This window comes from Neofelis nebulosa, chromosome 4 (assembly GCF_028018385.1).
Source record: "Neofelis nebulosa isolate mNeoNeb1 chromosome 4, mNeoNeb1.pri, whole genome shotgun sequence".
Lineage (NCBI taxonomy): Eukaryota > Metazoa > Chordata > Mammalia > Carnivora > Felidae > Neofelis > Neofelis nebulosa.
The window spans coordinates 96503996-96526299 of record NC_080785.1 but is presented as its reverse complement, the minus strand read 5'-3'; the positions used below and the strand labels follow the sequence as shown (position 1 = coordinate 96526299).

General features: G+C 40.9%; 1 protein-coding gene and 1 non-coding gene across 3 annotated transcripts in view; one reads left to right on the top strand and one right to left on the bottom strand.

Annotated features, from left to right (window-relative positions):
• The window catches only part of SUGCT (succinyl-CoA:glutarate-CoA transferase), a 758031-nt gene that overhangs the window by 148940 nt on the left and 586787 nt on the right, over nt 1-22304 (bottom strand). The gene's annotated exons all lie outside the window — the stretch shown is intronic.
• LOC131511202 (U6 spliceosomal RNA) lies at nt 9330-9431 on the top strand. The gene has a single exon (XR_009261405.1). It is a non-coding gene; the product is annotated as a U6 spliceosomal RNA (small nuclear RNA).

Below are 22304 nucleotides of genomic sequence, written 5' to 3'. Positions count from 1 at the left end.
AAAGTGTTGGCACCTGAAGTTTTGTAACTCTGATCTCATATCCAGGCCCCTGAGGATTTCTGAGATATACTGCCCTGGAAGGGAGCCACCAATGGGTACAGCCTTCCCCTTTGATAAATTTCAAGGAAAAAAGGCAATAATTTCACACCAACAGCACAATTAAATGACCCAAGACCCTGATGTAGGTTCTGTCGTGTCCGATGGCATAAAGATCAAACCCCACTGCTTCCAAGACCAAATTTTTAGGAGATAAAGTGGTGGACTGGGAGGAACAATGGCTCTGAGGTCTGAGGAATGCAGGATTTGTTAATTACGTACTGCTGGAACTGAAGAGTGACATTTCTAATCATGTCCACATGATAACTTATAAAATAAATGGTACTGAGGAAATCGGAAAGTAGAAAACAGGTTCTTTACTTCTCAAACATCAAACTAACCTCCAGATGAACCAACAAATTTTGAATAAAAATGAAAGTGTAAAGATTTTTATGGCGATGAAATAGTTCTGTATCTTGCAGTCAAGGTTTTTATTGTCAATGAGTAGATTACATCATGCGTAGATTACATGCATCTACATATGTGATAAAACAGCACAGAATTCTGCACAGACGTTGCCCTGATGTCTATTTCCTGATTTTGATAGTGTACTATAATTATGTAAGACATACCCATGGGGGGAAACTGGATGAAGAGTACACAGGACTTCTCTACTATTTTTGCAACTTCCTGTGAACCTATAATTATGTCAAATAAAAAGTAAAAACAAAATTTAAATATAATCACAAATAGAACATGGTAAAACTGAATACTGAACTTGGCATGGCCAAGGAAGAATCCAATTTTTAAAAACTGATCAATTTAACCACTTATAAATGAAAAGTTTCTAATGTCCAAAAGCATACAGTTGAAAGGCAAATATTCAGATGTTTTCCATATATACAGAAAACGAGGGTTTAGTTAAGTTAGTATCATTTATATCCTGGTTAAAAGAGTGGACTTTGGTTGAAAGGGCCAGAATCCTTGGATTAAAAATCATGGCCCCATCATTTGATGGCTGGTGACTTTGAGAAAATTACCTTCACTGAGCTTTGGCTTTACTGTCCGTGAGATAGAGATAATGGTGGTGCCTTCCTCAATGAGCTGGTGTGAGGATTAAAAGACTTAAGAATTGAATAGTATCTGGAGCACAGTAACACATGCAGCATTAGCTGGGTTCTTATAATTGTTACAATGCAATACAAAAACCAAACCAAACAAACAAACAAACAAAAACAAACGCTAAATCCTTCTGTGATGCCAAGCTCTTGGCTATTCAGGATCTGACTGGGGTAAACTCACTCTTGATAACTCTGACACAGATTTCCCTGATATAATTAAATCCTCAGGCTGAATCAGGCCTGGACATTTATGCTGACAGCTAATGATCTGTGGTAAGCAATCCTTACCCTTGTGGTCACCTGTGAGCTAGAATTTTTTGCTGTCTTCAACACATCTACCTCTGCGGTTATTCATCCCGTGTCCCGTCTACTGTGGTGTTTCTAGGCCACCATAACTAGGTAACAGGATGTTTGTGAGAGCCCCTTGTGCTGGTATCCGGTGTTGTGATTTGCATTCTCCCATGCATTGGGTTACTCTTACTATCTCTGTTTCATGAAGAGATGGCAACTCAGAGAAGTTGTAGTCACTGGACTGCCCAAGGTCACACAACCAGCCAGTAGTAGCACCTAATCTCAAAACCAGCTATTCTGAATCAAAAGCCTGGACATTTCCAAAGTGATGGGAAACCCTCTGACTCACAATTCTAAGTACCATGTCTAAACTAGGATTCCCAATACAGATCTGTGAGGTTCCACATTTTTCTGGCATGGGCTTTTGGACAACTTTGTTGACTCCTTCCTGATGGGTTTTCCTTTTCCTTCCTGATTCTTGCCAGTGTTCCAAATAGGAGTATTTATCATACAAGTCCCATCGTGGCAAGTCAACTGTGAGACCACACTCTATGGGGGGGCACATGTTGCTTTCTGTGCTCCTTATGATGTTTTAGAGCTCTGTTTCTCCTAGTAGATTGGAGGCTTATAAAACACAAGGACCACCTGTTGTCATTATCTGGTATCTACTCAAAAATAGCTAGTACAATAGACTGTAACTTCAGGTTGTTGGCCTCTTGATCTGGAACAACGCTTGAAGAGGCACACTTGGTCCATGTTTCTATTTAAGAAGCTCTTGTGTACATGAATGACCACCTGGATTATAAGTATAGAAATCTGAGTATCAGTTACCCTGGTGCCAAGGAAGAGGAATATTTGCTTTATTGCTAGCTCTTGGAGCTAAGAATGGAATTCTCATAAAATCACTATCCAGTGTGATCTCAGGCAGGTGATTAAATTGTACTGGATCTCTTTTCCCACACGGTGAAAGGAATTTATCACTTTTAAGGAAATCTACTCTGCAAGAGAGCACCTCCAATCCTTCCCACCTCCAAAGACATTTGAGTATTTACAGAGAGATGGGGCAAGGGGAGAAGAGGAGAGAGCTCAATGCACACATTTGGGCCTGGGCAACAACCAACACTGATGGAGAAGACAGGCAGACACAGATATGTATACACGTTCTCTCCTCTCTCTCTCTCTCTCTCTCTCTCTCATGCATACACACTCACAAATATACACATTCACCTATATACACACTCACACACATACATGCATTCACACACATACACACAAAATGTATATTTCTCTTATAATACTTTACATGGATATTACTTAGATGCTTTTCCTTGGAATCACAAAAGGTAGGCAGGAATGGTAGAATGGCTTTGTTATGTGTACAGAAAAAAAAAATGGCCTCTAGTCAAAATCTTCTTGCACACTTGTGGGTGGACTTGAAAGTAAGCATGGTTTTGGGGCGCCTGGGTGGCGCAGTCGGTTAAGCGTCCGACTTCAGCCAGGTCACGATCTCGCGGTCCGTGAGTTCGAGCCCCGCGTCAGGCTCTGGGCTGATGGCTCGGAGCCTGGAGCCTGTTTCCGATTCTGTGTCTCCCTCTCTCTCTGCCCCTCCCCCGTTCATGCTCTGTCTCTCTCTGTCCCAAAAATAAATAAAAAAAAAAAAAAAAAAAAAAAAAAGAAAGTAAGCATGGTTTTTTACTGTAACATGTTCCATGTTTAGCTCTGCTTTATAGGTGAGGACCCCACAAAATAAGAAACCAGCTCGGGAAAAGGCATTTTGGTGATCTTTTATGGAGATAGAAAGGCCTTATAGGTGCTTGCACGGCATTTATAAGAACACCCTGTTCCACACAGTTGTCTCAATCCTAAAAACATGGAGCATTAATGTTGATAGGTCACCATAAAACTGAAAGTAATTTAACAGTAGGTTGACCCCAAAAGCAAAGAGTGTTAAAGTGAGGTGGGCGCAGTACCCTTAAAAGACACATAAATCTAATGTACCAACAGCATATGCTCCAGACGGCAATGCTGAGTGCACAGGGGAGGAAAAGGCAGCCAGGTGTCCACAGCCCAAAAAGCTAAGAAGGTAATTTGTGGCTTTTAGAGGTCATGAATAATGATTTCACATGGTTTTCTTGACTTTGATGTTGTTACAGAAAATCACATGAAAATGTGTGTTTTCCACTCTATTATTTCCCTCATCTGAAACAGAGCCAAGTTTCTTTCACATTAGGAGAAATATCTCAACAGGACCAACAGTTAGAAACTGGATTTTAAATTTCTTCTACACTCGTCCTAGCATCCTGCGTGCCCATCCAGTAAGATAGTAAAGGCACAAAAGAAATCTGGTCATTGATAATTACCTCTCTACGGCCACCTAGACAATGTGAGAGACACCTGGCTGCCTTCACGTTGCCCTGTCTCCGGCAGAAGGCTCGGGCTTCTGGTGCTGGTGAGGGTTATTCCAGGAAGCTAGTGCTTGGCCGGGTTTACACAAAGGGCCGAAACAGAGTGAGAATCACAGCCCGTGATGACGTAAACCAGGTGGGTCTCCCATGAATCTGAGTCTTATGCATTTCTAGGGCTTTGCCTTGACAAGCCTGGGCCAGTGAAGGGTCCTAACAGTGGCCCTGAGGTATCCCACAGACTCCCAGCCTGAGGCAGGATTTTTAGAACGTGTCTCACCTGAACTTGCCATGTGGCTTCAGGAGTACATCAACTCCTACAACCCACTTTCCTCCACTGAAAGGTAGGGGGAAGGCCCCACTTACCTACTGCACAGAACTGCTTAGTGGAGTTTTAACAAGTCAGGATGGCAGAGCTTACGGTGTGTTTACGATTGCAAATATACTAGTGGCCAAAAGCAGCTGAGGAGATGACATTTGGTAGAAAGGAGAGCTCAGATTCCCCTTCCATCAGTGTACCCGAATGGCTTGTGGAAGTTGGACAATTCCTTTCACCACTATATGTTTCTCTATGTCCTTAAATAGCTTCTGTCATTTTCCAGATAATCACCTGGAAAATACTATGCATAGAACCTGCATAGAATCACTGTTTCTCAGGACACCTGTCTTTCATAACGTAGTGCCTACCATCCGAAGCACAGTGCTAGTCTTAGGAGCAGCCAGCCTGCCCTGCTGAGGCTGCTTTGTGCCCTCCTGCCACCCAGCACCCTTCACAGACGGCCCCCCGTGGGCTGGGCCTCCGGACGCTGGGGCGGCGGATGAGCTCAGCTCTCAGAAGTGGCTGGCCTGGCTGAGACAGGGGTGCCCTGCCACACTCACTTCCTAGAGTACGAGTTCAGCCAAAGCCACATTAAAAGATGGTTGCTTAACGTTGGCAGAACTTTTCGGGAGGCACCAAAGGAGGGTGTGTGGGAGGGGGGGAGTGGGCAACAGTGTCATAAAATGACGAAGCCGGACAAACGTTTCCTGTCCTCACATTTAAAATCTCCGATGGGGGTGGAAGGCAGCCTCAGAGGCCCGGGGCTTTCCTGAAGAAACTATAAAAGGAAAAAAAAAATGATAAAGCTGGGCTTTAGCAGGCTACTACCACCCAAACCAAAGAGGGGAAGAGAAGTTTCCCTTCAGCTCCAACCCTTGCTTGTAATCTTCAGGCTGGGTTTGCTGCAGGAAGCTTTTCAGAGGGGATGTGAGGTTTGGTTTTGTTTCTGTGGTGGCTCTTTTCTCCTCCGTGAGTGGCTGTAGGTCAGATCTAGTCTTCTCGTGTTCCCACTATAATATATTTAAGAAGTTGAACAGGAATCAGTGGTGTCTTTGTGCATCCCACACCTCCTAGTGGTCTCCAACAAAATGTATTACCTGCTCAGAAAGTATCCCTTGCTATATGAATTGTTGCTGCCTGAAATCAAGAAAATAATCTCTTTGGACAAGGGCCATAACTTGGATATAAAAACCAGTGACGTAGTCGATACATATGTTTTCTTCATGGGGTTTCCAGGACAAGGGAAAATCATGGAGCCTTCCCTCTGACATCTGTCAATTTTTCAGTTGCAACAAGAATATGAGTAGCTGATATGAAGCAGAACAAATGGAAAATTGTTCAAAATACTCAGCACAATTGGCCTATTTCCTTCAGCTTTCCAAGTTACTCAAGCAATAGCGTATTGGTGATGTTTCTCATGATAGACTCCCTGTAGAGATTCAATGCTCAGGTCTATCATTTCATGACCACTTAAATCCTGCAAAGTAAAATCTCATGCAGGCAAGGCCTGAGAGACCCATCCCCTAAGAAAAAGATAAGCTCTGGGGCACCTGGGTGGCTCAGTCAGTTAAGCTCGGACTCTTGATTTTAGCTCAGGTCATGATCTCATGGTTCATGAGTTTGAACCCTGCACCAGACCCTGCACTGACAGTGCAGAGCCTGCTTGGGATCCTCTCTCTTTCCCTTTCTTTCTCTGCCCTTCTCTGTCTCAGAATAAATAAATAAATAACTTTTAAAAAGAAAAAGAAAACTTCTCCTGTTTTCAGAGTCTCCAGCCCTAAGATGGGACTGGAGATGTGACAGCAGACCCACTTAGCGAACGCATGTACACTGTGTAATTTAAATCATAGTGTGTAAGGCAGCCTTTCAAGAGACTCCACATATCTTCAGAGTTCCAGGGATTGTATTTGACTCACAAAATTTAGAATTCTTCACCCACACTTATCAGTGTCATCTTCCTTCTCCTTGTTCTACCCTCCTCTATAAAGCAAGAGACACATGTAGCTGCCTACAGCAACCTCAAAGATTTCTCCAATAAAGCAATGAAAAGTGTGGGGCGGGGGGGAGTGGAGAATGTTCCAGAAAAGCTCACAGAGTTTTGTGGCTTAGGAGTTAAATCAAATAGCCTGGGGTTCCAATTCTGATTCTGCTAACAATTAAATAATGAAATACATCCTCTCTGTATTTCAAGTTCTTTAACATGAAGTAATTCCTTTGACCTTCATAACAAACCTCTGAGGGAGAAAGGGAAGCCTCGTCATCCCAAGTTTGCAGATGAGCAAGCCAACTCTGAGGTCTGCATAACCTGCCAAAGAGTGCATTGCTACATAGGCAGAACTGTTATCGACGCAGCCTTCTTGCTCATGGTTCACGCCATGTGGACTGAGCTCTCTCTCTCTCTCTCTCTCTCTCCGAGTCATGACCTCTCTTACCTGAACATACATACCTACTCACTCTCCACCCTCTGCGCCCCTCAGGAGCATGTGAGGCCCACCTTGGATGGCCTGAGGACATGTCACTGCATCACGTGGGCAGCACGTGCTCAGTAAATATTTGGCAAATTGAAACAAACTGAATCAACCTGATCAAATTGCAAAGCAGGTAAATTTTGTGCATTACCCTTCATCCTGTAACCCCTCGTTCTTAACCTTGATTCCCGCCTGTCAAAACCTATACTTCTAGATCTTTCAAATGCATAAACTCTACGATTGATAGGGACTTAAAGTGTTCTCTATCCCTGTAAGGTGACATTTGAATCTAGTGGATGTGGCTGTAATTAATTTCAGGCACAGCCAGAAAGTCTGGGATGACCTGAGAAAGTCAGGGCCTTCCGAGCAGGCCAGAAATCACATGTAGAACTCAGTGGAACTTCAGCCTGTGCCGAAATCACAGGCATTCACAGTCACCCACCTTGGTTTTTCTCATCTATGAGTTGAAAAGTGTGAGTCATAAACTGTTGGAAGTATTTTTAACTCCCCAATTATTTGGATCGTAAAATGCAATGTTTCAACCCTAACCGAATGCTAAGGCCAATCTTAGCAACCAATTAGACAGAGTTGACTTTGAAACCAAAGAACAAGTCCAAGAGAGAAAGAGTAAGCTATTTAAAAAGATTATGTGGATATCCCAATATGTGTAACTCAAAGCACCCATGAACTCTCCATGCAAACAACAAAGTACGATTGTGTCTTCTCCTTGACGTGGACTAAGGGACACTGCATCCTGAGCGCCCCTTCAGCCCAGAGCTTGCACTCCACTTACAAATGGACACATGCTAAGGTGTCTGCATTCTGTCCTTGAAGATTCCTGAGGCCCACATCACGGGGGAGCCCACTCTTCAGCCTCAGCTTTTTCAGTTTACACTTTGAGCCACTAAGTTCTGTCGCTGCCATCTCCTGTCCCTGCCTCTCCTTCCTGGCACCTCTTACAGCCTCAGTTCAGGCCCCCTGAACCTGCAATACTCACTGAGGGATACCGCCTGTCCCTCCCCAATGGCCTCTAAGCCCTAATGCCTCCCCCAACCCCTGCCATGCCGACAACTGGCAGGCTCCCCGCCCTGGTTCTCTCTCTGTCTGCCAAACTTGCTCATGCTATACTTTGGCTCCAATGCCCACCCCAGGAACTCCCACTTGCCCTTCCAGACTCAGCTCATACAACCTGGGAAGTCTTTACTGACTGCCAGGCTGAGTTAGAATCCCTGCCCATGCTTTCCCAAAATCCTGAGTATATATCAAACACAGTGTTAATTACACCAGATAGTATTCCTATTAACTTCTCTACTTGTGTCCTTGGTTCTCACAACATGCCAGAACTTGCTGACTGGCTGACTGACTCACTAAAAGAAGAAACTGCAAGAAGTGTGGTCAAGAAAAGTCCTAACTTCCTTTGAGATTTTCCTTAGTGCCTAACACAGTGTCTGCTGCAGGTTCCCAGGTAGTTAAATAAAACTGAACTACATAATCCTTTCCTTGACCAGTCCTCATTCATTCGGTCATCAGGTATTGACCATCCAGGACGTACTGTGGAACTGTGCGTAGTAGACACTGTGGAAGAAACGACCGGGTAAACCAAGGGCCTGGAGGGGTCTAGAGTCAAGAGGAGTAATAGGTTTATAAACAGTAGAGAGTCGTCCAAGTCTGAGTGAATCACCAGCAGCCCTTTGTAGGGGAAATAGGGAAGATATAGCCATGGAGAGGAGTTTTCAGGCAGGTCTTAACTGATGAGTACGTGAATATCCTTTGTTTGAGTCTTCTTAGTCATGTGTGTACGTGTGCCCGTGTGTTTTGGATACGTGCTACTACTATCCACAAAATTCCCTGGAATGAATATTTATGCAAATGCTAATTACGCACTAATTACACACTATAATCTAAAACTCCCCTAGGTTATTTCCTGCCAACACAACGTCCCTTTGCTGCGCGTCTCTTAACATTTTAGCTGCTCTTTGGATGACAGTGGTTTTAACATTCCACAGACCCTGGTCTACCATCCCTGAACTGCTTCCTGTCCTGAGTCCTGTTAATCTCTCACGTTTATTATCATTTTTTCAGCTGCAGTCATTGCGAACAGTAGTGTGCTTCCCCCACATAATAAATATTCATGTGCTTATGAAGTCGCAGAGAAAACATTGCTGAGCATGAAGAGTTGATGTCAACAGTCAGGAGTGGATGAAACACAACACTAAATCTATTAGCATGCCCACATCTTCCTAGAGGCTTAATTGTTTCAGACAAGAGGCTGAAGCATGGAGTTTGGAGGTTTTGAGAATGACTACAAGATGGGAAGGAAAACAAAAGATATAATTGGCGAATTATGGCTCTGGGTGTCACTTCTATTTCACAACAGCGCATGGGTAAGAAGCCTTTTCACATTATCTAATTTATCCCTTGGAGACTGGGATGGTCTACTGACCCCGAGCATGAGATAGAACCTGGGCAGCGGTGAGCCGAGCCTTGCTAGGAAATGAGGAATTGCCTGCAATGGGAACTCCTAGTCCGAACTCGTACCCATATTTCTGACCTCAGACCTCTGTTCAGATGCAGCTCTTGGCTCAGAGACAGCTACTGTCATGACACAAGTGGAAATTTCTTTTTCCACAATTCCTGTCTGATGGCATCTAAGAATCAATGCAAAGTCACTTTAAGAGTGTTCTGAAATACTGCTTGCTTCTGCAGTGCATAGACTAAAACTGGAACGATTCAGAGATTAGCATGGCCCCTGCGTGAGAATGGCACTCAAATTCATGAAGTGTTCCATATTTAAAAAAAAAAAGAATGCTTTGAAATATTAACAGTTATTTGCTGGACATGAGTGCATGCAGGTGTGCACACACAGTACACTAAGCAAATGCCCAGTAGACGTATGATATTAGACAGAAGTGAGAGAGAGGACGGTGACATGGAGTAGTGGTATAGGGTAGTAGATGAGCACTTTGTCCTCAGAAAAGCTTTGTAGTCCTAGCTCTGCCACTTACCAGCCATGAGACCTTAGGAAAGCTGCTGAACCTCTCCAGGCCTCAGTCTCATCATCTCCTTAACCCAGTGGTTCTTAAGTGGGGGCAATTTTGTGTGGGCTATTTGAGTGCCAATGACAATTTCAATGCCCCCCCCCCCATTAATACCTCATAAGTTTTCATCTTATGCCCAATACTGCCTTCAATCTTTCCTGAAACCAAGACTTAGGTCATAAGACAAAGGGATGGTCAGCACAAATATGTCTAATTTTCAAGCCAAAGCCACTACATGACCAGGCGACCCAGTGGCATTGGACTATCTAACGTCCCCAAAATGTCTCTAGGCATGCAGTCCAGATTCATTCCGTTTCTTCTTTTTTTTTTATTTTTTAAAATGTTTATTTATTTTTGAGAGGCAGAGAGAGACACAGTGCAACCAGGGGAGGGGCAGAGAGAGAGAAGGAGACAGAGAATCCAAAGCAGGCTCCAGGCTCTGAGCCGTCAGCACAGAGCCCGATATGAGACTCAAACTCATGAACTTCAAGGTCATGACTTGAGCCAAAGTTGGATGCTTAACCGACTGAGCCATCCAGACACCCCTCATTCTGCTACTTCTTAAGGCAAGATGCTAATTTTATCTTAGAGAATGCAGCATCATCTCCCAGGCAGTGACATGCTTGGAAAGGAGAGATCTGGCCACCAATGGCAAAAATTGTTTTATCTCTTTTTAGGTTTGTTTGTTTAGCAAGACCAAAAGAGGACAAAGTCATATCTTTCTCACTAACTTCAGCAAGGGCAGTGTTCTATTTAGACACCAGGAAGAACAATGTGGAAATTGTTCACTAGCAATGTGAATCATTTTCAGACAATCCCCAGAAAATCTGGGATAAGTTAGGTGGAAGAGAGATAGATGACAGTATGTGGAAAACTTTATTTATGAATGTTAATAAAATTTCTATTGCAAAGGAAATACTAGAGACAACACTGAAAAGCCCTACATTGAGAGTGAAGCTTATTCCAGCCTGACTCTAAGATGCAAACAAGCCAAAGACCGATTCATTAAGTGCCAAGTTCAAGAGAAAGATGGCAGGCTAGTGCTACAGCTGGAGAAGTTCCCCTCCTCAGGGTTTTGCCAAGAGCCTGCTCACATGCCTTGCAGACCATGATAGATACGTTAGGGCAGACCTGACATCCTTGCCGAGCTTTCTTCATGTCAGCTTTTTGCAGCATGGAAATGAGTTGGTAGGTTTTGGACTAAAGGCAATCTCCCTCATTCATACCTGGGACCTTTGACAGAAATTTTCAAAATGGAAAACAAAAATGGCAGCCAGTCAAAATCAAGGTTCTAATTTTTGCAACATCTGGAGATCCGTTTTGAAGACAACGGCCGATAAAAGCAGAATGGGCTTGGACTTATATGAAAATGCACCCCAAGAAACATACAGATATTTGTTGGTTACACCATGGATTCTGACATCTTTCATTTGTTTGAGCTGTGGGAATGTTTTCAAAAAGTGTGGTGAAAACATGGTGGGACAAAGATCTTGTGAGGGCTTGATATATTGACTTCTATTTTCCACAGGTTGGAATGAAATTGTTTTAAAACAGCAATTGAGGGGCACCTGGGTGGCTTAGTTAGGTAAGTATCCTACTCTTGATTTCAGCTCAGGTCACCATCTTACAGTTTGTGGGAGGGAGCCCCACATCAGGCTCTGTGCTGTCAGCAAGGGGCCTGCTTGGGATGCTCTCTCTCCCTCTCTCTCTGTCCCCCCCTTCTCTCTCCCTGTCTCTCAAAATAAATAAATAAACTTAAAAAAATTAAAACAGTGATTGAGACATATACCACTCCTTACAAGTTTCCAGGTCATGGAAAGAGTAAATATTTTAACTGCATATAGTAACCAGAATTTGTGAGGAAGTGAGTTTCAGTTAAAGTGTCATCAAGGTAAGATGAAGGTTTCAAAATTCTAATACTGAGAAATATGCTGAATGTCAGAGTCAAGTAAAAAGCCAGGCTTTCTAAAACCTGGCTAATCCTTATTCCATGATTATATCTCCAAGAAATTGTGCCCAAATGGTGTATACTCATGGGGATTTGTAGAACATGGTAGCCAAACAGAGTGACCTCTGCAGCCCAAAGATCTGGGTTCAAATCCCAGCTCTGATACTTGTGTGGCTTTGGGGAACTTATTTAACCTCTTTGATCCTCAGCTTCTTCATTTGTTAAATGGGAATGATAATGGTACCTGCCTCATAAGGTCACTTTATCAAACATTAAATGAGTTTAACATCTAAATGCACGTGAAGCATTTGGAAAGAACACTGCCTGAAATATTTTCAGCGTTCCATCAATTCTGGCTCTCCTCATGTCATTTCATCTTCACACAAACCTTGTGAGATAAGTACCATCCATAATTCTCATCTCACACATGGGAAGATGAGGATTTGATAGGTATATTAACTCGTTCAAGGATAGACAGCTCATAAGTGGTGAAGCCAGTACTTGAAATGACCTGCTTTTGGCCCAAAGTCCACTACATAGTATATTTGGGAATATGACTGAGAAGAGAAAGAGTTGGTCTTTCCTACTAAGGAAAATAGTTGCTAGGGCAGAAATTAGCAAAATCCCTAGTCCAGGAAGTAACTTTCCATAACTTTCTATGGGGCATTTGCCACTCTATTCCTCTCCCTAAAGCACTCAGAATAGGAGAGAAGGGGTGTGATTACAGAGATGAACCCTTTCCAAACTCTTTTTCCCTCAATTTAATCAGATCCCTTGCTTAACACTTAGCACAAAGCAGGAATAGCCGAAAGCCTTTCTCCTTCCTCTTCCCCAACAAAGTTCACAAGAATGTGCACCTCTCATCACAATCAAGTCTGTTGTTAGTAGACTTTTGCTGACTGAGTGAACATCGGCTGACTTATGGGTAAAGGCAAAGAGGTCTAAGAGGTTCTCGCAGGATTTTAAAAGGAAGGTTAATGTTGGTGCCTGAGCCCTCTCTTTACCTGTCTTTCTCTTGGGACCCTCTGTCCCCTGCCATGATCCCTGCCCACCTCCCCTACACCACCCCACCCCTACTTCTTGCCAGGAATCCAGGCTCTTTGAATTGTTCTTGGGTTGGTGAAAGTGTCCACTATGGCAACACATTCACATCAGTAACAAATGTTGAAGCTCAGTTTTTCTCATGCAGGTTTCCATCAGCAAAAGCTCCCATTCTCTTTGTACACTTTGGAAGACACCTTGTGCATTTTCAATGACTGTCCGATGGAAGTCCTTAAAATCAGGACCTTGAAGCCTTCCAACATTTGCTTCTGCTGTTCTTTCTAGACCTCGGATACCTTCTTCTTTTCCCTCAACTACCCCCCACCTGTTTGCCCTGTTAAACCGAAAAACTCCTACACCTCCTCTAAGGGGAAGAAAAATGCCATGCATCACTATAGATTTCCTAGCCCACATGAACATCTGTGTCCCCTGCAAGGCAACACTGTTTCTTTACATTCTTCAATTTCTCATAATCCTATCACATTTAGCACAGTGTATCATAATCTTTGTTCAGCACCAGATAAAGTCTTGAAATGTAATAGCCACTCAATAGGGTTTATTGAGAAAAACTATTAAAAGGTGACTTAGGTAGGTGAGGTTTAGTGAGAAAGAGTATAATTTTTGATATCCGAGAGATCTAGTTTCAAATTCCGGTTCAATCACCTCCCAGTTGTGTGACCATAAGAAGTCCTCTACAAACCTCTGTTTCTTCATTTATGAAATACACAGTATTGTTATAAGAAGTAAATGAGAAAAGAATATAAACAGTTTTGCTACATGGTGCACATTTAACAAATTTTTGTGTCTCTCTTAAATTTTGCACACATTTTCATGTCTTTATATTCCTCCTCTCCTCCCCGACCCACACACTATTTCTTCTTAGAACAGAGGAATGTAGCTGTTGAAAGTTTGGATAAAAGAGTATTATAATGACAGGTTTTAGAATCCTTATAAGCAGAGCCTAAGAGAAAGACAGAACCATTTGACTTAAATACTACAAGCCTGATATCAAATATACATGGATATGGATGTAGGATCTTAAACCAATGGCCTTTAATATTTCTGGGCCCACTGACAAAGTTATCACCATTATGGAGTAAATATAGCAGGCTATCTTGGTTTGGCTCCATTAAAATTGTAATACATCTAACATGATTATTCTGATTCCACTCTCACCAGAAAGCTGGGCCAGCCTTCTGGGAAGAATTATGGGTCATGCTGATTTTGACTCTTTCCAGGCCCCTATGGCTGTGACATTTCACAATCAGGAAATAGCATGGCTTCTGATTATGATCTGGCTGTGAGAAGAAAGCTTCTGGTCTTATTTCAGTAAGTGGCTCCAGTAAAGTAATCAGTTTTCTGGAGTCTACCACAAACTCATATATATTTTATCTTACATGAGACAGTATTGATTGACCTAAATGCAAACTTGATTTCTTGTGTCTTCAAGGAGAGGTCCAGATCACCCCAAGACTTCATTTAGTTTTGTTTTCCCCCCTATTCCTATAGACTTCACCAGGATTCTTTGAGGTCCTCAGTTCTCTAACAGAAGGGAGATCCACTCTCAGTTTTTCCTCGGTCTTTTTCTTCTGCCTCCAAGAAAAAAAAAATCAGAGAGCCAAAGGCAAAAAGCCCAAGTATAGTTGGTCTTGATGAACTATTGTCTTCACTGTTGGAGGAGAAACAGACTTCGTCAGTGATTTTTGGCCACAATCTTTAGGTCCTCCTAAAGATTCCAGCTTAAATGTCTGTATGGATGAATCTCTCTTATTAGTTCATTAATATGACTTGCACCAGGACCTATGAAAATGTGCCTTTTCAATAATTAATAGGTAACTTAATTAGCCATGGGGAAGAAGTCAGCACTTAAGACTGATAATAGTTGATTTATACAGTATATTTGAAGGAGACTGGATAGAAAATCTAAAGTCTAAAACAGTTTCTTGTTTTAAACTCTCTTTTGAACAGAAGTCAGCTCACATCACAAAAATGTTCTTGTTCATACATATAATGATTCTGTAAATACAAGTTTTAAAAAGAGCTTTAAGGCAATAGTCGCAGACAACCAAATTGTAACCATTATGTTTACCATCTTGGCCCATGTCCCAAGCTCCACATGTTTTTGGCATAGTTTTTTTTAAATCAACAATAAGGGCTCAACTATGAAGATCCCTTTTTGTTGCTATTCCAAATGAATAAGAGAACAAATCCATTTATCTAAAAATGAATTTGAAACTCTTTGGTGTATGGTGACCATATGCATCAATCCTTGAAAAGTAAAAGCAAAATATTAACTTCCCTCTCTGGTGGAACACTTTAGATTTCTGACATGAGGAACTGATCCTATTAACTGGTAATTTACAGTGGCTACTTATTGCTTAAATGTGGAAAATCCACAGGGATAGACATTGGGACTTAAGGAAGAGAGTACCCTGAGTACAATAATATGCACAGCTAATCCTCATCATTCACCCTGTATCCTTCTCCACCGTACAATTCCCTACCCACTTCCTCACCCTCCACTCCATCCACCGCACCCCCAGCTACTCAGTTAAATAAGAAATGTCTGGCAGAGTTTGCTACAAGAATGTGAGTTGCAGCAAACGGACCTGGTCTATTTATAAGAAATGATTCTTCTGCCATTTTCTTTCTTTCTTTTTTTTTAATATGAAATTTATTGTCAAATTTTCATCTCTTTCATTCCAGGATTCCAAGAAGTTCCCCTGTCTTTACTATACGATGTCCTTCACATGGTGAGAAGGAAGGAACTTTGAATCAAGGGAAAGTTTCATCTCTACGGAGGGCCAAGAAACCAGCAGCAGAAAGTCTCCCTCTAAAATCCAAGAGGAAGGGGTGCCTCAGTAGCTCAGTTGGTCAAGTGTCTGACTTTGGCTCAGGTCATGATCTCATGATTCCTGAGTTCAGGCCCGTGTCAGCCTCTGTGCAGACAGCTCAAAGCCTGGAGCTTACTTTGAATTCTTCCTCTCTCTCTGTTTCCCCCCACGTGTGCTCTTGTGCTCTTTCTCTCTTTATCTCTCAAAAATAAATAAACATTCAAAAAATTTATTAAATAAAAAATAAAATCTGAGAGGATAGCTATTCCATTAAGATTGTTTCATTAGGAAATTTCTAGTTATCTCATCCTTTGAGAGTGACATTCTAAACAAACCATAGTGCTCCTTCTTTGCTTGGAAATCTACATTTTGTTTTGTTTTGTTTTTAATTCAGACATAAAAAGATTTAAAAAAAAATACTGCCTTCCCATTATTTTTATTTTCCCCAGAATTGGGGGACCCATCACTTCCCATAAACTGGACACTTAAATCTTCTCCAGAACAATGAGATGTCTGCTCCAGTGAAATCCGCTTTTTCTATTACTTGATAGGCTTAAAATGAGTAAACACAGAGGGAAAAATGCAGGGTGGTGGAAACTGGAATACATAACGCTCAGTCTGTGGCTTTCTGAGCAAGTCTTGCTTATGATAAACTTTTAAAGAAATGTAAAACTGAGTCTGAACCTCATAGAATTGAGTCAATTTCTTTCCTTTCCTTCCTTCAGTGACAAACTATACAAGGCATAGACAAACTCCCACTCCAGCCCCCATAGGCCCATAAATTAGCCTTTAAGTAAATCCATTCCATTTCAGAATTCCACAGTGGGGCCTTAGAATGTTTACTCCCCCCAAAGTTTCTTGCAGATATGAATATAGAATTCAAATACTTAATCTGCCAATTTTAATTTAAGGGTAAATGTATTTTTATTATATAGATTATTATATGATAAAGTATAATACATTATATATTATATATAAATTTTTCATAAATTATTTTTTGACTAAAAATAGAATAAAATTTCATTATAGTAAATATGGGGAATGCAGAAAAAAATTGTAAAGGGGAAAAGTTATCCATAATCTCATTCCCAAATATGATTAGTATTAGCATTTGAGTGCATTTTTTCCTTCCTAAATGTTTTTATATTGTATATTACTTTTATTACAAATGTGATCAAAGTGCACAGAAATTTTGTATCTTGCTATCATCTCTGAAATGTTACATACATTAAAATTTTTTTTTTAATGTTTATTTATTTTTGAGACAGAGAGAGACAGAGCGTGAGCAGGGGAGGGGCAGAGAGAGAGAGGGAGACATAGAATCTGAAACAGGCTCCAAGCTCTGAGCTGTCAGCACAGAACCTGATGTAGGGCTCCAACCCATGAACTGTGAGATCATGACCTGAGCCAAAGTCAGACGCTTAACCAACTGAGCCACCCAGGTGCCCCCATACATTTCAATGGTTTGATGATAACCTATTGTTTGTATATAACTGCTTTGGGACTTTGGAAATTGTTTTTAATTTTTTATTATTAATGGCATCTTGGGGGCAAACATAATTTCAAGATAAATAAAAGTGCCATACCAACTACTCTAGTAATTGGGAACAATGCCAGGTTTTTGATTTATTGGGACAAACTGGAACTCAGAAGCACAATGGCTAGCAGGTCTTGAAGCATCTCACTTTAGATCTCTGGCAACAGACACCTCTTTGGACTCTGCAGATCCAGCTAGAATTCTGATAAGATAGGGAGATTGGGTCTCTAATGGCATCCACTGCAACATGGACATTAGCAAGAAGGTTCAGTCTCTTGGACCAAAATTCATCACGTCATGGGAGGCCAAAGGTCTGTACCTGCATAGCACTAATATTTACTCACTATAGCACTAAGAATAGTACTAAGATTTTACATTTCTATAACACCTGCTAGATTAGGTCTTAATATCTTGAATGTCCAATAAATTTTATTGAAGGATGAATAGCTCCACATTACCAAATCACTTCCTTGGTAAATAAGTTCATTGATGAAATAACAAATCTGAGCCTATAATTCCAAATACACATAAAGGAAATGAACAAGAATTATTTATCTTCATCATTTTCAAGTATAGCCACTTCTCCTTTGCTTGAGACTTGCTGACTTATAGAACCCAGAAGATTCTCTGAAGATGCTCCCAAGAGGATCCTCATGACATATCCTTAGAGGAGTGACATAGTCTTGTGAGGTATATGTGGGTGATCAAAAGTTGAGACTAGTGCTTGATTCTCATCTAGAGATTACTGAGGGAGGGCAGCAGCCCATGACAACAAGCATCAATTAGTTGCAGTAAAGCATAGTGTTTGTGGAAAGAAAAAAACTATAGTGTTTGTGTGAAAGAAAAACACATGCCCCCCCCCCCACAAAGAGACAAAAAATTTCTGATATGAAGTAAGGGGTAAGTCTCTCCAAAGGCAGGAGTTGGGGGCATGTCCATGCATTTTTCTTTCACATCATCCAGTTCCATAGAGGAACTGGATGGAACCTCTTTCACACCATCCAGTTCCTCAAGGAACCTCTTTCATACCATCCAGTTCCCCATGGAACTCTGAGGATGTAAAAGAGGAATTTAGTTATTCCTAAGCTCCTCAAGAAAGAACATAGAAGTTAGAAGAGGTGCATGAGCTATGGGGCTGCAAAAAGGCTACCATAAACAGCTAGGAGGCACTAGTAGGCAGAAAAGGGATTGGGGCACTGTTGACTGGTACTGCTAAGGGAAAATTTACCTGATACTCTGAGAGGGAGCAGAAGTAAAGATGGAAGTAACCACAGGTTGATGATGAAGGGAAACTTCAAAAAGTCATTTGAACAGCAAAACTACAGAGAATTAACCCAAGTTAGAGCAAAAAGATAAAGAACTCCAGGAGGGATGTCTTTAGGTAAATACTAACTGATAAATAACATTTCGTTGTTATTTATCTTATCACAAGCACTACATCAGCACAGTCTACCAATATCAGAGAAAATAAGACAGAACTGGAAATGAGAATACATGTTCACAGACAAGTGTCCACTGATGTCAGATCTCTGCCTCCACACCCCTCATCCACCGCAAAGGGAGCCATGCCTTACTTAGAAAGGGACAATTAGATATGGTAAATTGAACATAAATGTTTATTATTAATCCCTCCCAATTCTCCATGAAAATGACAGGAAAGGAAGTTTTCTAGACCTAGAAAAGGACTAAGAAGGACTGGAAGGACTAGAAGACCTAGAAGGACTAAGAGATAAGGGAAGGAATTGACAGAAGATGAGAAATGGTAGCAATATTTTGTAAGCTGAAAATGCAATGGATGAGCCATCATTTACTTAGAGATGGGAAAAAGCTGAAACTGCGGATTAGAGAGTGGAGCAGTGAGGAACATTAAGCTGCAAAATCCTGGAACTAGAGGAACCAGCAACCTCAAAAAAGGCAGGGGTACAGGGTAAAACTGAAAGCAAGCATATTCAGACAGTTGATGTTGACTGCCCCCCTCATCCTTCTGGAGAGGCTGAACAGGGCCCACAGCTGAGGACAAAAGTTATATTCCACACAGGAAACTAGACAATTAAGTAAAAATCTGCATGGCAATCATGAGATTCCCTAGCCTCCTTCCCCAACTTGACTTCAAGAACACAGATTACCAGGCTAAAACTCCAAAGACAGAGATTTGTAGGATTTCTCTCTCAAGAACTGAACAAACCAAGAGAATATCTGTAGATGCAGATATTTGGGGTCCCCCAATGAAAAGCCTTCCTATCAGCCTACACTCAAGAAATGAACAGTCCATAAACTCTGCCCTCACCTATAAGCTTCCAGCTAGCCTTTTAGTGTCACCTTCTTCAATATTAATAGGTACCCTATATGTCTTTCTATGTGATGTGCACATTTTCATTTTTATAAAAGTTAATTACTTTAACCCTTTACATATAGTATTAGTGTTTTGCACATATACATGTAAATGTATTTCATCATAATAGCTCTATAATGTAAGTACCATTACTGTTCTCATTTTTCAATAAGGAAACTGAGGGACCTAAAGACTAAGCAACTTGCTCAAGGTCACAAGCTATGAAGTGGTGTGGCCAGTTTCACAACCTTTAAGTTTGGAACCAGATCCAATGCTTCTAATCTCTAGATTATACTGCCTCAAAATAAATGTACAGACAAAGTTAGACAACCAGAGAGAGAGGGAAACAATGGAAACAGGCAACCAAGGACCAAAAGAAAAGTGTAAGTTAACTATAACACATTTACTCAATTTATTCATTTGTATTACTCAATTTATTCATTTGTAAAACAAAGCAAAATAAAATGCCAAGATGCTCCCTTATTCAGAGAATGAGTATGGGAACAGAAGATTGAAGTAAATGAGTTATAAAATAAACTTATAGAACTAAAAGGAAAAGAGAAAATAGGAGAGAAAACTAAGACGATCTACCTAGGAAAGACAGAGTAAGCTGTCATTATGAAATTACCCAGAGAAATAATACAAGAAAACCTCCAGAGTGAATGATCCCATGAATATCCAATTAGCACAATAAATGATAAAAGAGTTCCACTATGACACACCACTGATAAATATAAAAAAGATTATTCTGGAAGTTTCTAGGGAGGAAACTAAACACAAGCAGAAGATAAAGATTTAGAATGACATTAGGCTTCTGAACAGCAATTCTGAAAGACAGAAGACAATGAGTGGCTTCTGACCAAGTAGTGATCAAAGGTGAAAATAAAATAAAGAGCTTTTCCAACACGTGAGGTCTCAACAAAAATTTTGTCCCTTCTGTCTTTTTTTTTCCTATAGAAAGACAGCGTTCTAGAAAATAACCCCAATTTGATGATGCAGGGAAGCTTCAAGAAGTCATTCAAATAGCAGAACTAGGGAGAATTAATCCAAATCAGAGCAGCAGGGGAGATGTCTTTGGGTAAATACTCAATGATAGATCATCTGTTTTGTTGTTGTTATTCTTGTTCATCTTACAGTGGAATTTTACAACTCCATTGCAGAATTTAGGTATGAATTACTCCTACAAACATTAAAAACTAAGGAATGGATAAGCAAGACAGCTATTAATTCAGAATAAAAATAAAATACTCCTAGAACAGTATGTCTCTCAATTGTGAGAAATAGTTATTTACTCCCAATAATGTAAATACTGGCTATGGATTTAACCAAAAACAGTTACCAATTATGTTGGAAAGGAGGAAGGGAAAAATAGGTCGTAAGTTGTATGGGAGATGATTCTAGAGAGCTGAATTCTCATTATCTGTAGGACAGAATAAATATATAATGTCCACAATTCCAAGAAGTTAGGAGATAGCAAAACTGTGTTATTTAGAAATATGGAGGTAATTAGTAGAAGAAACAACTTTAAGCGTTTTCCAAAAACAAGAATTTGGGAAGGAGACGGTGGAGGAGGAGGATGCTGCTTTTAATGATAAGCCTATGAATTCTACTTGTTTCTTCAAACCATGGATATGTATTACTTTGATAAGATGGTCTTTTTTTTTAATTACAAGGAAACACTTTAAAAGGGTGGATTAGAGTCTCCGAACTGGACTCCAAGTAAAATCTCATTGCATCTCTATCCCCTAGATACACAGAGACTCTTAGGTCCCCAAACATGTCATGTCCTATTTCCTATAATCTGTGATATTACCTTACACAGGAAAAGTATAGATGTAATTAAGGTTCCAGATGGTGGTCCAAATTAATCACATGAGACCTTAGGAGTGGAGAACCTTTACTGGCTGCAGTAAGAGAGATGAAACATAACAGGGCCCAATCCACCCTTGTTGGACTCTGAAGGTGAAGACAGGGGGCCATGAGCCAAGGAAGGCAGCAGAACATCCCTCAGCTGATAATCAGCAAGAATATGGGGACCTCAGTCTTATGACTACAAGGAACTGAACTCTTCCATCAACCAGGATGAACAAGGAAATGGATTGTACCATAAAGTCTCCACAGAGGGATACAGCCTACTGACATCTTGGTTTTAGCTTGGTGAGGTCCATGCCAGACTTCTGACTTACAAAATTATTACACGATACAGTCATGATGTTCTAAGCCACTACATCTGTGGTAATCTGTCATGGCAACAATAGAAAACTAACACAGAGTGCCAGCTTCTAAACCAACTCATGCAATTACTATGGATGAACATTGAGTGACAGTTTGAGAGTGAATGTGGACACTCAATGGGCTTAATAAATCCATAAATTTAAAAATCACCAGAGAGATTGTTTTATCTTCTTAATACAGTTGACTAAGGTCAACTGTGAGTCAAGCAATGGAGAACCCACCAGCCCATCAAACACTAATCAATAGTTTTGAGCATGGCTAAGGGTTCTGAAGGTTCCCACAGTGGAAAAGGAAGCTTCAAACATCCAAATTGCTTCTACATTCTTCTGCTAGAGCCATTCCTATCAAATGGATCCAAGCCAGTGGGATGGGTTTATGATGGAATATAAATATTTGTAAGCACCCAACATAAAATCATAGTCTCTGATTTCACAAGTAAGCCCTGCAAAAACAAGGTGGTAGTCTTGGGCACAGGTGAGCAGGTGAAAAAACTGACCTGCTCAAACAGCAAAAGTTTCAGGGCTAAATCAAGCTTAACTAAAGGTGCAAACTGCCCTTTATTTCAACCTGAGAGCCAGCAAATGAAGAAAATAGCTCTGATCTTTCTTTCTTCCTTTTTTTCTTGTGGGAAACTTCTTTTTAAATTGAGATATAATTATCATATAACACTGTGTAAGTTTAAGGTGTACAACATGCTGCCTT